At 48.4% G+C, this 15,950-nt stretch overlaps 1 long non-coding RNA gene across 1 annotated transcript in view; it reads right to left on the bottom strand.

Annotated features, from left to right (window-relative positions):
* Nucleotides 1–15,950, bottom strand: part of LOC110347821 (uncharacterized) — an 89,805-nt gene that overhangs the window by 26,437 nt on the left and 47,418 nt on the right. The window contains exon 2 of the long non-coding RNA XR_015440459.1: nt 3,170–3,424. This is a non-coding gene — a long non-coding RNA (uncharacterized LOC110347821). The remainder of the gene's footprint in view (nt 1–3,169; nt 3,425–15,950) is intronic.

Below are 15,950 nucleotides of genomic sequence, written 5' to 3'. Positions count from 1 at the left end.
TAAAAGGGATCTACAACTTTGCTTGAGTTACAGCATTGCATTCAAATATTTCCTCTCCAGCAGTGGAGCAGGGTTCCTCTTTCCCCACAGCCCTGACAGCACTTGTTATTGGTTGATTTCATGATAGCAGCCATTCTTTCTGGGGTGACGTGGAATCTCAGCATTGTTTTCATTTGCATCTCTCAAATGACCAGTGACCTTGAACATTTTTTCATATGTTTATTTGCTGTTTCTACTCCTTTGTCTGAGAAATGTCTGTTCATTCCAGATACCCATTTTTGGACTGGATCTTTCAATTTGGGAGGTCTGATTTTTTAAAGTTCTTTATAGATTCGAAATAGTAGACCTTTGTCTGAGGGACAGCTGGTGAAAATTTTTTCCCAAATTGTGGGTTGTCTCTTCACACTGTTGGTGGTTTCTCTTGCTGTGCAGAAGCTTTTTAATAAGAAGAGATCCCACTTGTTGATTGTTTGTGCTAGTTCATGGGCAACTGAGGTTTTGTTCATAAAATCTTTTCCTACACCAATGTCTTCAAGACTTCTACCTAACCTCTGTTCCAGCCGGTTCAGCGTTTCTGTTTTAATATTTAGATCTTTAATCTATTTTGATTTTAGTTTAGTGTATGGTGAGAGATATAGGTCTAGTTTTAATCTTTGGCAAGTTGAAATCCAATTTTTCCAGCACCATTTATTAAAGAGGCTATCTTCCCTCCAGTGAGGGTGTTTGGCTCCTTTGTAGAAGAGGAGGTGGCTGAATGTGTCTGGGGTTGTTTCTGCATCTTCTAATTTGTTCCACTGGTCCTCAGGTCTGTTTCTTTGCCAGTACCATGCTGTTTTTATCAGAGTAGCTCTGTAGTATAGTTTTAAGTTGGGGGTTGTGATACCCCCTGCCATGTCTCTGTTGCCTAGAATTGCTTTTGCTATTCTGTCTCTTCTTGTTCCAAATGAATTTTTGGATTGTTTTCTCAAGGTCCATGAAGTATGCTGCTGGAATTTCAATTGGTATTGTACTGAATCTATATAGCAGTTTTGGAAGTATGGCCATTTTCACTATGTTGATTCTTCCTACCCAGGAGCAAGGGATGTCTTTCCATTTTCTTTTTTTTTTTTTTTTTTTTTTGGTAGAGTGCAGACTGGTGCAACCACTGTGGAAATCAGTATGGAGGTACCTCAAAGAACTAGGACTGGAAGTCCCATTTGACCCATCTAGTCCCCTCCTGGGTATCTTCCCCAAAGAATTAAAAGAATCATACCACAGTGATATATGTGCACCCATGTTCATAGCAGGACAGTTTGTAATAGCTAAAACTTGGAAACAGCCCAAGTGCCCATCAACTGGAAACTGGATAAAGAAAATGTGTTTTTTTAATAAGATGGAGTACTACTCAGCCATAAAAGAACAAGAAATTAGAAACATTTATTGCTAAGTGGATGCACATTGAGGCCATACTCTTAAGTGAAATAAATAGGACACACATGTGTAAAGGCCCAATAGTTTCTCTAGTGTGAGAAACTGAAAGTGTAAATAAGGGCTAAAAGGTATAATAGATGTGAAATAGGAAAAAAAGGGCAAAGGGGAAGGGGAAGTGGGAGGGGTAGGGGAAAGGAAAGAAGGGAATGGAATTAACATGAGAAAATGAAAAAATGGAAACAAAGTCCTTGTAAATAGGGAGGGACGGAGGGGTTGAAGGGAGGGCAGGGGAAGGGGGAAAAAATAAGAACCAAGAGAGATCATGTAAAGGTGCAAATTTCCAATGATGAATGTCATTATATTGTATACTTAAAATGTACCAATAAAATAAAAATTTTTTTACAAAAAAGGAAAAAAACAAACAAACAAATATTTCTTCTCCAGTCCTTGAATAAGAAGTCGACTCAGGGATGTTTGTGCTATGAAAACACCCAGAAGCAGGTCTTGCTCCTGATTTTCATAAATTAGCAACACTTTCAGACTTGGGAATACATCAGTCTTTAGCACTATGGCTTCCAATAACCAGAATTCCAGACTTTTAAGAAAGAAGAGAAACAGGATGAAATCTAAATTCATTCATAGCCAGTTGAGGTAGAATACATTCAGTCTGGTCTCCTGGTGGTTGTATCCATAAAACTACAATAAAATTCAGTATTCAGAAAGTCCCTGTTTGGCCTTCCAGGCCCCTCGGTATCACACTCAGGTGCTGCATAAGGGCTGGCCAGAACAGATAGGTGTCTCTGGAATAGGCAAAGGAAGAGCCTATGTGGGCAGGAGAGCCCCCCTTAGGAATGCCCGGGAGCAGGAAGTTGGCCAAGGAGCACCTGCAATTATTGTTGAACCAAACATGGGACCCTGCATTCTAAAGCAGGAGGGTATAAGGTGAAGACGGGCGGGTCCTAACACACCAAGCCAGAGCATCACTTGATGGGACACAGCATAACACAGAGGGGAGGAAGCAGCAGGCTAATGGGACCTTGCTGTGAAGGCAAAGGGTCTGAGAACAGCAAGCAAGAGGCTGTCAGAGAATTATTTCTGTTCTCATCAGAGCTGAAGCTGTTCTCATCTCTCAGTAGCGTCCCTGGGAGCTTGGGACCATGTTTGTCAGCCCTTGCCCCAGGGTCAGGCCAGAGCCCCTCAGAGGTTTGGACAGGTGGCCATTGTCTTAGTTGGGGCTCCCCTGGCAACAGTCCCAAGATAAGGTACAGAATTTACTTGGGAAGAATAAATGAGTGGAAGGGTGGGGCGTGAGGCCACGGAGGAGGTCACCACTAACCCTAACAAAACTTCTCCCAGTAAACTAGGAATGTCCAGGAAGCTACTACTGTAGGCCACTAAAGCTTAATCCCCTTGGGGAACGCTAGGTGGCAGTACAGACACTCCCACCCCGAGTTAGCCCATCTGAGGGATGAGGGAGCTGGGGTACGTGTACCCCTCACTTCCTGGTTGAGGGCCACATGGGCAGGGAGCATTAATTTCCTGCCATTTCTAACAGGAGCAGCCAGGGCAAGCGAAGTGATTTCAAGGTCACAACAATGAATGGCATCTTACTGGCGCTAACAATGAGAGCAGGTGAGCAGGTCACCAACTGTGAACGTTGTCTGATCCAGCGGTGCACACTGGTAAGTGGTCCTCCCAACAGCTCACCCAGCTCTAGCCACAGCGCCCCCCACCCCATAATGGAGAACTCACTACCCACCTCCCAAGGCAAGCTGGTATTTCTGTTCTTGGTGAGCTTCCCATGGGGGAAAGTGCTCCCCGAGGCGAGCTGACATTAGGATGTTAGGCTCCCCACGGCCTCCACCTGCTGGTCTCAGCGTTGCTCTCCAGACCTGGCGGAACTGGAGCCAGCCGCCCTCCTCCAGGAATTCAATTCTGTTCACGATGGCGGTTCTTCACTCAGGCAAGACGGCAGAGCAAGCAAATGTGCTTTAGAAAGAATCCCGCAAAGGACCTTTCAAACCAGAGAGAGAGAGAGATTTGAGTTAATTAATACCAGAGTTCAAGTAATCAAGCGAGCCCACTCCTGGCCCTTCTACTGAAGGGAGCATCCATGGCAGGTGCAGTGTTCTTATCAGGCAGGCCAAGGGTACATCCATTTATTATAGACTACGAGGCTTAAGTTCAATATCAAGATGAAAGCCAAACCAAGGCTCCCTGGGAGACAAGGAGCTCTGCTTTCACAAGCCAAGAGGGGAGAATATTGCCTTTCAGCAAATAGTACTTCTAATTTGATCCCACAAAGATTCCTGCGAAGAGGAAAGCCAAGTGATGTCAGAGAATGTGGAGTGTGCATACTTCTCTATGGATGTTTTATCGTGGCCAGTCTTCAGGCTCTCAGTCATCAATTATTTCTGACAGGCATCAATTGTTTATCTTTCAAGAACATTACCACTTACTTCCCTTTATATATCTTTCCTGCATTACTGTAGGGACAAGATCATCTATTTTCTCCTCTTCAAGCCCTGCTGTCACTTACTGCCCAGTGTCTGGTGTAACATCCTGACATGATGGGCTTTGTGACACAGTGAGAGAAATCACTTTGTGCTCCCCTCTCACCTAGGGGTACAGAGAAGAGCACCGAAGCCAGCATTGCATTCGGCCGCACACCACAGCCCTGCTAGGAGAAATTCGCCTCTGTGTTGGAACAGGTGTTCCTAGGAGATCCCCAGAGAAGCCAGCACAGCTATAACCAACGACACCCCCTGTCCCACCCCTGCTCAGAAGAGAAGCAAGTTTCTCCCACGGAAATTATTTTTTTCTTAAAACACCAGCCTGAAATAATTGCGTATTTGTTGAGGATTGACAGCAGAGTTTTTCATGAATTTTGCTATCTTTTGACAGTGGCAAATAAATAGGTAGAGAAATGCACTCTCTTGGGGCTTTTAACAGAAAAAAAAATCGCAGTAGGAAAATTGCACGAATGAGCATGGCAGTATTTCCATACTTTGCTGCACTTACAGGGAGAAAATGGGCATTAAGAGTAACAGGGTTGTTATAAAAACAGCAGTTCTATTTCCAGGTCTTTCACTTGCCAAAAGCCTCAATACAGTCACTGAAAGTGGAAGAAAGCCAAACCTGGATTTCTATAATATGCCTCGCAAACAATTGGATTTATTCTTAATGGGGCCTTGCTGCATTTTTACGTTATGCAGCATGTAATTAGCTATTAAACGACTTAGAAATAACAGACCCTGATTTGTTGGGCAGATGCCTGATGAATGATTTCATGCTGTTCTTTTAAACCATGGCAGTGTTGACTGCAATTTAGTGGTAAAGTTGTAGGGTTTTTGTGGGGAGACAGGTGAAGGATCTTCCAGTTTGAGAAGCTGAAATGATAGTGTGGTATTAATTGGACACTTTTTCACAGACCTGCAGTCTCCAAGGCACTTCTGAGTGACACAAGTTGAATTCAATCTCTGTACATGGTGCTTCCGATTCTCCCAGGTCATCTGCTCCCCAGAACAAAAGATACCAGACAGAGTCCCCCTTTTTCTGTAATGTCAGAGGCCTTGTGGGGATTGAATTAGAATCAATGAATTCATGAAACTCCTACCTTATGTTCAGAATGGCTGATGCTGGGAGTGACAGTGCCGTTTGTTGAGATATTCATCTGAATTTCATTCTTGATGCATTTTTCACATGTGTCCCCATACCCCCCTCCAAGACTGTACTCAGGGCCAGAGTGTCTCTCATCAACTCAAAGGAAGCTGGCACAGCCAGGGTCTAAGATAGAGGCTGCTTGCAGAAACCTTGTCTATCTGTCTTCTGTGAAGTGTCAGCTCATTAAGTGGAGATGCTGGCATCCAGGAGATAGGAAGGCAGAGCCACATGTCTCTGAGGAGGGCAGAAGCAGCAGGCAGTTGGTGACAGAAGGTGCTTCTCCAAGCCTGAGAAGAAGGTAGCAGTCCCTGGGTTCTGGATAGAGACCCAAAGCACCCCAGAGGGTGACAGGGCCTTGGGGGAAGTGACTTTGAAGACCACCCTGCAGCTGGACAAGGGACTGGCTGGGGCCCTATGGGTCCAGGGCCGCATGCAGGCACCTAAAGAGGCTGAAGGAGCCAGCTCAGCACAAGACTCTCGGGCCAGGAAGAAGGAGCCCCATCAGGATGGCCATCCCCAGTGGCCACAGATCAGGGGTGTAGAGTCAGAGTTGATGCAGATTTAAAGAGAAATTAAGCCATTTGTTACACTCCAAGCTCACAGGGCAGCAACTAGGTCTGCACAATTACTAGTCCTGACTGATGGCCTAGGGGATGGTCACCTTCTCCAGTCATCATCACTATCACCTGTACCAGGGGTCAAGGCTGAGATAAGGATGACAACAACTGGGGTCCTTCTCAGCCCCCAGCCCACTCACCCTGAAGTGGCAGCCGGAAAGCCTACCAGAGCCAAGGGCTGGGGCAGGACCATTCCTGGACCCCAAGCCTCACCACCCCTTCACGCTTTTTCCCATAAGCAGCTTCTTGGCCAGGATCTCCACTCTGACTCCTACCCTGGGGGAGTAGTGTTCCCCTGAACCCTCTAAAGCATGCCCCATGCAGATTTGTGTGCTCAGGGTACAACAAGGAGTGAAATAGATGTCCCTACCTTCCCTGGCCCCCAAGGAATCTCTGCCCAACTCCCTGCTCCCCCTTCTGAGTACTTCAACAGCTGGAACTTGTATCCTGACAGGCAGCCCTGCATACCCTAAAACAGCTCAGGGCCCAGAATCCCTTGCAACATAAAACCCAGCCATAAAGTCCAAGCCGCCATCTTGGAATAAAGAAGGAAAAATACCAATTATGGTGAGGGAAAAAAAGCATAAATAAATATCTCAATATGTCATTCAATATGAGTAGTGCCAAGCACCATAGGGTATACTCGAGGAAAGAGTGCTTCTGGCCTGGGAGTGGAGGAGGTGGGTGGGTAGAAGGCCCAGTAGCCAGAGATGGAGTATATCATGGTTTTCATCTTCTACACTCTGCTTTAAAATGTGGACTATTCTGCACAGGATGACAGCGGAAGAAACCAACTGTTGCTCAGGCCTTGCTGATAGGACCAAAAGTAGGACATTCTTTCACAAGCAATTAGTCAAAACATTTCAAGGGCCATAAAGTCCTTCTAACCTTTGATCCAATAAGCTTACTTCAGGGACTGTATCTCTAAGGAATGGATTTTAAAAAAAGAAAATAGTAGACTAGAATAAATAAACACCTACTCTATGCCAGAGGCTATTCCAGCCTCCTTATATGATTCTCACAACCATAGAAGGTAGATATTATTACTACATCTATTTTATAGATGGTGAAATTAAAGCACCAATACTTTAGACAACTTTTTTGGGGGGGCAATATTGGGGATTGAATCCAGGACCTTCCTACTGAGCTACATCCCCAACCCTTTTTTATTTTTAAGAAAGGGTCTCACCAAGTCACTAAATTGCTCAGGCTGGGCTGGAACTTGTAATCTTCCTGCCTCAGCCTCCCAGAGTGCTGGGACTATAGGCACGTGCCACTGCTCCTAGCATAGACAATTTTTTATGTAGCAATAGAGGCAAGATCCAAAGCTAGAGCCAGTCACCCTGGTCACTCCTTGACACTGCCTTCTGCAGATGAAGAAACCCACACAAGAGACACACTTGATTTGCAGCAGTATGTGACGCTAGATGCAGACTCTTAAACAGACTTGGCACTGATGGTAATGACAACGACATCACAACACAGGCCACGTGGAAGGCTGCAAGGAGCAAGGGAGGTCAGGCCAAGGCCTGAGGATCCACAAAAATAATCAAGCTTGTTTGCAGAAATAATACAAAGAGTTAGCAAGAGGATGAGAGTTCCGAGGTGGAGGAAGGAAGTTGGCTGCCCGCGGAGGGGGTGGATAGAAGGGCTGATTGCAGAGAGCAGAGGGGACCTGCCAGTGCTGCAGCTGAAGCAGAGGCCCACAACCCTGAAAACACAAGGAAAAGCTCTGTCTCCAGACAAGCAGTGGTGGCAGCAATCCTGGAGCCACTTGGACAGAAGAATCAACATGGCACAGCAGTTAATTATGTGAAGGAGTCATGAGGGCTCCGGGGCTCTTGGTGGCCCAGACTGTGCCGAGAGAATGCACAGAAGGAGGGGAGGAGCTGGCTCAGTAGAAAACTCCGGCTCTTTGAAGACCTGGCTAGTGTGGTCACAGACACTCAACATGGGCAGGGACAGCCCGGGAACTTTTCTCCAGTGTCCATATGCGTGTGTACAGATACTTGTGTGTACATCCCAGAAGAATTAAATTTGGGCATTCACGGCTATTGAACTAATACTGTTAAGGACAGATAAGTTATAATGTAACAAAGGTTGAAAAATGGCCCATGCTGAGTTAAAGGAGAAAAACTGACCCTAAAGAGCTGGAGATGATATAAAGACCATTTTATGTGACCTGGTTTAATGCATAAATAGTAGATCATTTGGGTTATTTAGCAATTCCAGAGATAAACCTTAAGGTCACCACCAGGACTCTTACAGAGCAGTTGGAAGTTCATCCTGAAATTCCACATAATCAAAGGCCTTCCAAGGGTCATGGTCAACACTGAACAGCCTATTAATGTGCCATAGGGCCCAGCCCCTGTCCCTCTATCATAGGACCAGCACCTTGGAAGTGGCTCTTGGTGACCCAAAGTCAGCAACATGTCTCAGGTGGAGCTGGGTGGTCATCTGCACCAGGGATAAATGACTTCATCCTGTCCCTACACAGAAGCTGTCCTTCCTCGGGCACCTGGGAAATCAATCCCCACCGAGTCCAAACCCCAGGGCCTGACTTCCCCCGTTCCTTCTCGACACCTCTCCCGAGAGCCAGGCTGCTCCACGCTTTGTGACCTGAAAAATCTCTGGGAAAGCCATGGAGCCCTCCGCCCTCCCAGATCCAGTAGGAGGAGAGAACAGCACCGCGGGCCACAGGTACCTGGGTTCCTAGGTTTTGAGTCCCCGGGTTTTAACAAGAGGGTTGGAGTTTGGGAACCACTAGCCCAAGCCCTTCCCTTTACCTAAGGGAAACAAATCCAGAGAAGAGAAGAGACTCAACCCACAACACATAATGGGGACTACAGTCTGAGTTTCCTGACACTCAAGCCGGTTTGGGGTACATTCTTCACCCCCCGAACTTCCTCCATCTATGCCCTCGTCCTGGGAAGGCTGGCTCCTTCGAATTCCCAAAATAACTATGAAATAGGGGAGGGTAGACTCTGTTTTGAAACCCTGCCACCTTGCCTCCAACCGTGCTGACTTAACGCTCTGTATTGAGCACTTAGCTAACTGCACGCCAGGGCCTGGTCGAGGCTTTGGGATATAGGGATGAGGACCACAACGCCCTGATTTTGAGGAGCTCAGGGTGTCATTACCATTTCTGCCCAGACACGTCCCATGGCTCCCATTAGCTCATTCAACAAATCGACAAGGTTCCAGGGGCTGAACTTAAGCCCAGGGGCTTGTGGAATAGCAGAGAGACCCGATCTCCCCCCGCCCCAGTGTGCTGAGTTCCCCCTCCAGCCTCACCTTCCTCAACTTGAGCACTGACACTTGGTGGTGCCCCTGAGCTTTCTAGCAGACAAATGGCCGGATCTTGATAGGGGCCGCTGGCCACCAATTCCATGGGGTCAGAGTACAGTGACTGAGGACATGGAGCCCTTCCTCCCTCCCCGCTTCGCCCAGACACAGGAGTCAGAATGGACGCAACAACCAGAAGGACAGTCCCTTCTTTCTGGCCTGAGAGCCTTAATGGGCCCAGCTTGTACAGTTCAGGGCAGCCACTGCCTCAGGCTTAAGCACACACTTCCCGAGCTGCTCTGCGCCCTGCAGAAGGTGGGTGTGGCTGCCAGGCCCCTGAAATCCAGAGGCTCAGAAGTTTTGACTTTGGGGGGAAGCCAGGAGAGGGATTTGGAAAACAGCAAAGGCAGGTGGAGGAGGAACGGAAGCCTGTATTTCAGGCCACAGAGAATTCGATTTGGAGCCAGTCATTTGAGTCCTGTCCTGGCTGTCTCAGCCACTGAGCAAGACAATGCTGGGAAGAGGGTTTGCAGAGCTGACTGAGGATGAAGCAGGAAAAAATCAGTTCAGACAGCTCGCTTTAGATTTAATTGTTTCATTTCGCCTATCTGTCTGGCTGCTAGGTGGGGGGACCATGTGTCTGGGCCTGGCCCAGGCTGGGGGAGGCACTGCACCCCCTGATTGAATTATCGCATCTCCAGGCGCTCAAGGCAGCAAACGACAGCTCCCAACTCCCGCCATGTCCCCTGCGTCACTGCTCCTGGCCCACACAGAAAACCTTCACAGTTAATTTAATGACAGTCTGCAGCCCAGAAGCCCCAGAGCAGGAATGTGGCCGAGCGTCTGACTCAATACCAATTTCCATTAGCCAGGGGCCCTAGGGGCCTAGGAAGGGACGGGAGGAGACTCGAGAGAAGGTGAGTGTGGGGTAATGGGGCTTGTCTGAGGCTGCACTGAGGTTTTGGTCCCTTCCTGGCCACACACCAGAAATGTCATTTGTCCTCATCAGACAGGGCCTTTCTCACCCTAAATGGGGGAGGTGAGGTTAAAAAAATATACCCCTCTCCTTTTGCTCAGGATTTTTGTAATGATGAATGAAGACATACAAACACACGTGTGCGAGCTCGCGTACCGCACACATCTTTCTTAATTTGGTTGTTATTTTATCCTTGAGAGGGGCTGGTAGAAAGGACCTGACTGCGAGGTAGGAGACCAGAGTTTAGCGCTGGCTCTACTGACATAGCTATGAGTTATTGGGTAAACTGCCTTCCCTCTCTGGGCTTCGTTCTGGAGGGATTGCACTAATCAGTGGCTTTCTTTTTCTTCAAATGAAATCTGAAGAATCCCAATATATAGCAGAGGTAGAAATACAGCCTCTCAGGTTCCAGGTGATTGGGCTGCAGAGTCAGCCACACCTCCCCACCCTGTGAACCATCCAGAACACCAGGTTGCTGTGGGTCATCGTTTAGAAGACAGATTTCCACCATGGCAGGCCTGATAGTGGCCCCCCAAAGACGTCCATGTCCTACTCGCAGGAAACTGTGAATGTTACTCCCCATGACAGTGGGTCTTTGCAGATGTGATCAAATTACAGGTTGCCATATGGGAGATTCTCCTGCATTATCCAGCTGGAGCCACCTTAATCACAGGAGGAGGGAGGAGAGTGGCAAGAAAGGAGGTCTGTGACCGTGGGAGCAGAGAGAGGCTGGGAGGTGCAGCACTGCCAATCTTGAGGATGGAAGAAGGGCCACAAGCCAAGGATTGCAGGCACCACTAGAAGCTGGAAAAGGCCAGGAAATGGGTCCTGCCCCAGCACCTCCAGAGAGAGTCAGCCCTGCCAACATCTTGATTTTAGGGCCTCTGACCTCCAGAATTATTACATGGTCAGAAGTGTGTGTTGCTTTAAGCCACTAGGTTTGTGGGAATTTATTCTACCAGCCATGGAAACTTACCACAAGCACACATTCTATCATCCAGTAGGTAGAGGAGACAATTTTACAGTCTCACACACGGCATTCTGTAATCATGAGGACGGAGGGGCTGGAGAACTCTCCTGCATCTCCAGCTCCTCCTCTGCCTCCAGCTCATCAATGGGAAGTTTGTCATTGGAACCTATTTAATTGGAGCTGCTCCATCTGAAACCCCGGCAAAGAGTAGCCAGGTGGGAAACGCCTTCCCAGAGGAAGCCTGGGCTTCTCACCACCTCACTGACTCAGGAAAGAAACTTGACCCTACTGGTCTTCCCAAGTCCCTGTCCCCAGAAACGGAGGACACAGAGACACCCCACTCCCCTGTTCTTTCCCTCTCTCTCTCTCTCTCTTCTCTCTCTCAACTTTCTATTTTGGGATATTGGAAAGAAAGCCTCTGGATTCAATTCAGGGATTACATTCAAGGAATGAATACAGATGAGCCCCCTCCTTCCTCCTGCAAATCCACTCACAATGGAAGGTTTTCCAGCCACCTAAACCTTGGCTCACATGGCTCCCTGCTCTCAGCACACCCAATCTGTGGGAGGACAGGACACATGACTCCTGGACCGCACCAGACCAACTGCCGCACAGAGGATAGCAGAACAGGCACTCCAAGGAGCCAGGCTGGGAAGTGGGACTGGTGGTTTAATGTCCAGAGGTAAAGTGCTCTGGGGCAGGGCTGGAGGATGAGGGGCTGTGTCATCCTGCTCCTCTCCTCCAGAGCCTGGACACACCTGGGCTGACCCGTGGCCACTCCACACTTAGCGCACAAAGCTTTGTCCCCTGTGAAGTGAGAGTCCCACTGAATTCTTAGGCCACATCTGTTGATCCAGAGGGGTCTCCTTAGAATTTGTGAAGAGCTCACAGATGAAACAACTCCACAAAGGCCATTTCTACATCTCAGGCAAAACTGCAGCTGCAAACATTGCCCTAAATTGCTGTGATTGCCCATCTTAGAAAACAAGTCTTACATCCCCTCACCCCAGTTCTCTCCAACCACCTCTCCTTTACAGCCAAACTTCTTTTAATGCACTGCCCCAATCCTGCCTCGCCTTGCCTCTCCATTCCTAGGTCCACTAGATCCAGCTTCAGCACCACCATCACCACCATCTCCCACCACAATGGCTTTTGCAAAAGTCATCTGTGACCTCCTTATTGCTAAATGCCAAAGGCATTTGTCAGCGCTTATCTTTCCTGATCTTCTAGTGGCATTTGGCACAGTTGACCTTTCTGGCCTTCTTGAAATTCTAACGGGCAGCTTTGACAGCTGGCTTCCTCAGGCCTTCATCACAGCACACTCCTGATTTAATACTTCCCCATTTGCAGCTTACTCTTCCTCCAGCAAGCCCTTAAACCCAGGTCCAGCCTGGGTCCTCCTGTCACTTCACCTTCCTAGGGTCTGTACGCAGCCCCATTACTTCACCCACATTCTATATGCCCATGACTCACAAACTTTGTCTCCATGGTCCACTCTCTCCCACGGCAGACCCCTATGCCAGCAGACACTTCTTCCAGGGTGTCCTATAGGTCCTCAAAAGCAACCTGTCTAAAATGAATGTCCCTCCTCCTGTGTCCCCCATCTAATGAGTGTCCATCAGCCACCCAGACACCCCATCATAAAGCCCAGGAGTCCCCTACACTCCTGCATCCTTCATCCCCCTCAGCCTATCCACGCAGAAGCTAAACTCTCCCTCCAGTATGTCCTCTTTTCTCCAACCCTTCTGGTCACTTTTGTTCACACCACCTTCATTCCTGTATTAGCTTTCCAATGGCTGGACACAATACTCAACACTCACAACTTAAAGATGAAGAAGTTTAATTTACTTCACGGTTTGGGGGGGTTGATCCATAGTCAGCTGGCTCCAAGGCAGGCATGCTGTGGTAGAGGGTGTGGTGGAGCAAAACTGCCTAGTTCTTGGCAACTGGAAGGAGATAAGGGAAGAGTGCCAAAGAGGAACAGGCAAGGGACCATATACAGTGCCCAAGGTCGCACCTTCAAGAACCACCCAGACAAAACCATGATCAAGCTCTACTGATGTGCAATGAAGTAACATGTCAGGATTAGTGGTCACAATTCCTCGGCCAGGCCCCTGGGGCATCCTGCTTTTTCCCTTAGTCTCCCTCCAGTTCAAGCCAGAGTCATCCTTCCAAAACCCTGACTGACTATGCCTTACCCTCCAGAGGCTACACATGGCTTTCAAGGTGAAGTCCAGGTCTCTGCTCTAAGGGTTCCTGCCCATCTCTCCACCTTTGCCTCTTCCCACTCTCTGCCTAATCCCCTGTGCTGAGACTAGGTTTTACTTCTCTTAGGAGTCATGTTCTCTACCGTGAATGATCTTCTCCCCTCGCCCTCTCCCTAGTTCCTACTGGTCCTTTGAGCCTTGGCTGAGATGTCACTTTCCCCAGAGAGCCATCTCCCCCTCCACTGATTCCCCAGGGTTGGGTTAGATATTACTCCAATGACTCACAAATGATTGGCTTTTTCTCTAAAATATTATATATTAAATTCTCTCAGTAAGCACTGTGGAGAGCCAGAATTAGCAAGACAAATCAGATCCCTGTCTACACAGAGCCTATAGTCCAACAGAAAACAATGAAACACCAAATGCCAAAGAGTACAAGGAGCAAGAGGAGGGAAGCAGGGAGAGAAATTTGGCAAGGGGAGGTAGAGGAAAGGAAGAAAAGGAGAAGCAGAAGAGGAAGGAGGAAGAGATACACAATAAAAGAAAATAAACAAAGACCACTAATGTGCCAGCTTGTAAGGTGTCCACTAGTGAGGCCATGTCAGCTTTCCTATTTGTTGAATGAATACACTTCTATTACCCAGCATTCTCTATACAGGGAGTCAGTCAGCTGATAAGTTCCTTCCAGGACTTCATGCCAGAGGGAAACAACGTGCTTTCTCTGAAGACCTATTTCTTTCAAATAGACAAAGAGACTGAAAACCTATTGTTGTACTTTTTTGTCCCATCTGCCAGTAAGTTCAGTGCCAAATTTAGACCTCAATCACAAGTAATTAATTTCTGGCTTCTGCTACCACCTCTTCTTTGCCAGAGTTCTCCTTTTATCTTTAACCTGTGAGTCCCTGTAACAAATGTGCTTTTACCGTAACCCTCCCATGCTTCATGGAAGCAGGTGGAACTCAGGTTCCAGGAAGAGAGGTTCAGTCCACCTGACCCAGTGGGAGCCAGCACCCTGGCCCTGCCCCAGCCTCCCACCACAGTGGCCCTCTGAAGTCAGAAGCCTCCTCCTGCCCCACCTCTGGCTAGAGTGAACAGAGTTCAAGGACACGACCCCTTGTCTGGCCAGGTGCTCCTCCTCGGTGGGGTGGCTATGGCTGCCTCTCACCCTCCTGCATGACAGAGGTGCTTTATAAAGGGGCTGGCCCTGCAGTGCCTCAAAAAGCAGAACAAGCTAAAGAAAACACCATGTAAGGGACAGGTGGGTGGGGCAGACGTTCAGGGAAGGGCACTCTGCATCGTGTTGTGGTTCCCTTCCCTTCCACACACACTCCAGGCAGGGAGCTGAGGCAGCTGACACCGAGGAGGTGTCAAGGAGCCTTCCGATGCCACTTAGGGGCCTAGAGTCACCCACAGACCTGTGCTTTGACACTTAAGAGGTGACAGGTAAGGACAGGAGATCTGAGATCACCAGCCCTCTCTCTAACCTCTATGTGGCCTGCTGATGTCACACTCCTTCTCTGGGCCTGTTTCCCCAAGAGAAGGGAAAGTCCTTTCACCGATATGCACAGCTTTCCCTAAGCAATCGCTGCCGTCAGTTAGATAGTGATCCTGTCGGATAAGGAAATGACTTTACAAAATACTGTCACACATTTGCTTTTCTATAAACTAACCCTCACAAGTGGCCTTGTGATGTCAGCGGGACAGACATCATCCCCCCTTTACAGACAAGGAAACTGAGGCTCAAGGAGGTTCAGTGAGTTGTGCAACACGAAATCTGAGACTTCTTTCTGAGAGCAGGGATGTGTCCAACTCATGCACTTGTTATGTCATGCTGCCCAGTGGCAGGCATGCCACGGTGGTGCTCAGTAAAATCTGGAGTTAAAGCATCCCCTCCACACGCCCCCACCAAACCCTGCTGCCTCCTCTGACTACCAAAGAGCTGCATCAGAAAATGCTCCGATGCCAGTAGCCCTGCCATCAGCATTGGCCGCTCCCTGCTCAACCTTTACCCTACACCTGTGTCTTATAAACAGTGGTGGAGATAGAAAGTCACCCTCGAGATGTTCCAGCACATCCTGCCAGCAAAGTGAGAGACAGTCACGAGGTATGAGAGTTGGCGGAGACCTTACAGATCTTTGAGTGCCCCCACATTAGTGTCTGTCTGGTGCACCATGAACCCTAATGTGAGTGGCGGGTCTGGGTCATCAACACCTGTCTGTTCCTGCAGACCAGCACTCTCCTGGTGATGGCCTATTCCCCTAAATACACTCCAGTCCTGTGTGGTCACTAAACTGAATTAAGAGCTCTATGGGGCCTACAAAGGGATGTTGTAGGCAGGAAAATAGTAGGGTCACTCCACACCTTCCTTTTCGCCACACTGGACCCTGCACTAAAATGGATATTGGGTATTGTGTTCATCTAGAACCCTTCCCTGGCCTTCTGGTGAAACACCCTGCTGCTCCTTTGGGGAAAACTCCCCCTCCCCACTTTCTTTGTGCTTAGTTTGCCTCCAACCCCTTTAACATAGCTGGACATGTGTCTCAGATAACCAGAACACCCAGTCTCTGGTTAGCATGGCTGGGCCCAAGGACAAATGGCCCAACCTGGGCCAAAGACACATCCAAGACTTTGGTACAGCTTTCTGGGTGTGAGAATGGGTCTCTCTTTCCCTCGCACAAAGCAATAAAGACTGGAACAGCCTGTAACTCCTGGAGCCATCTTGTCTGATTGCATTTAAAAAGCCATCTGCAGGATGAAGCCAAACATATCACAAAGCTGGGCCAAAAGGAAAAGGAGAAACCCAGCCTGACAATACCACTCCT

Source organism: Heterocephalus glaber, unplaced genomic scaffold, assembly GCF_053883595.1.
Source record: "Heterocephalus glaber isolate CG9 unplaced genomic scaffold, H.glaber_assembly_v1.0 deba00001497, whole genome shotgun sequence".
NCBI classification, from domain to species: Eukaryota; Metazoa; Chordata; class Mammalia; order Rodentia; family Bathyergidae; genus Heterocephalus; species Heterocephalus glaber.
The sequence above is the reverse complement of the archived record's forward strand: the minus strand, read 5'-3'. Positions and strand labels throughout refer to the sequence as shown.